We start from the raw sequence: 1,588 nt of genomic DNA on the forward strand, positions 1-1,588 counted from the left end.
TATGTCTAAAAAACAACGTGCATACCTTAATTTAATAATACTTTCTTGGGACTTCCTGGTGGCGCAGTGGTTAAGAATCTGCCTGCCAATGCAGGGGGCACGGGTGCTGCAACTACTGAAGCCCACGTGCCTAGAGCCCGTGCTCCACAACAAGAGAAGCCACCGCAATGAGAAGCCCATGCACCGCAACAAAGAGTAGCCCCCACTCGCCACAACTAGAGAAAGCCCATGCGCAGCAGCGGAGACCCAATGCAACCAAAAAAACCCAAAAAAGTGCATTGCAGTGCTTGCTTCAGCAGCACATACACTAAAATTGGGACGATAGAGAGAAAATTCGCACGGCTTCTGCACAAAGGATAACACACAAATTCATGAAGCAGTCCATTTTTTTGAAAACAAAATTTAATCCTTTGAGCAGCAAAAAAATTTTTTAAATACTTTCTTGCTAAAAAATACTAACCATCATCTTATCTTTCAGTGAGTCATAGCAGTAACATCAAAGATCACTGATCACAGATCACCATGGCAAATATAATAGTGAAAAAGTTTGAAATAGTGTGAGAATTAGCAAAATGTGACACAAAGACATGAAGCAAGCAGATGCTGTTGGAAAAATGCTGCCACTAGACTTCCTCCTCCAGTGTAGTCATCCCTACACCATGGTGCTGGTTCCCTCCTGAACAGAGTCAGCCTAACGTTTTTCACCAGTGTCATGAGTAATTTTTCATTAACACATTCTTTCACCAAACCCAGGGCACTGACAGGGGGCTGGGGGCGGGGACCTGGCTGGGGTGCTCTGGCCAGGCAACCCAAGGCCACGGGCCCTGAGGGGAGGTTGGGGTCCCTAAATACCATGTTTACCTCCATCCCAGGTGTGCCTGCAGCAAACCCTTGCCCTCAAGGTGTCAAATTCTCCTCATGTCCTATTAAACTTTCAACCTGTTACTACTTCCCAGTCAAGGAGGGTTTTTGGTTTTGGTGGTGTTTTTTTTTTCTGTCAAATATTTTTCAGTTTAAGTATGAAAAGTAGTCTGCCTTTTTTTGGTTCAAGGTTTTTGATGTTTTGAGGGTATCTTTCAGGCCAAAAACAGTCCTCATGGGAAATTCTTGTAAGACTCAGGAACTTAGGAGGCCAGGAGTGAACAGTAGAAAGTAGAGGTGCCCAGGGGAGGGTGAAAGTAAAAGATGAGTTCTATTAGTTTTTAGCCTTTTTCCCTCAGGATCATCTCCTCCCATAAGGAGCTTCCTTTTAGCACAATACTCTCCTGAGTTTTTAGAACTGGGTAAAGATCATCTGATCTATCCCGGACACACCAATGCTCTTTACAAGCAAGAAGAAAAAAGGCCACAGAGGCTGAGATAGAGGTGAAAGTACTTGCTGAAAGTCCCAACACTTTCCAGGAACAGGATCAGGATGGGAATCTCCAGGTCTTAACTCTCAGCTTCTGGCAGAGCTCAGCAGAGCAGAGCACAGCGCTCTGACTTAAAAGAAGCTGTTAACTTGTCCAAGGACATTTTCAAAGAGTTCTTTATTTTATTTATTTGTTTTTTTTATAATTTAAAAAAAGTTTTTATTTGAGTATAGTTG

The 1,588-nt window shown here is 43.3% G+C and overlaps 1 non-coding gene across 1 annotated transcript; it reads left to right on the top strand.

The window, feature by feature from the left end:
* The first annotated feature begins 283 nt into the window (after positions 1-283).
* Positions 284-391, top strand: LOC114236718 (U6 spliceosomal RNA). Its single transcript, XR_003622589.1, has one exon. It is a non-coding gene; the product is annotated as a U6 spliceosomal RNA (small nuclear RNA).
* Positions 392-1,588: the final 1,197 nt, after the last annotated feature.

Source organism: Balaenoptera acutorostrata, chromosome 10 (genome assembly GCF_949987535.1).
Source record: "Balaenoptera acutorostrata chromosome 10, mBalAcu1.1, whole genome shotgun sequence".
NCBI classification, from domain to species: Eukaryota; Metazoa; Chordata; class Mammalia; order Artiodactyla; family Balaenopteridae; genus Balaenoptera; species Balaenoptera acutorostrata.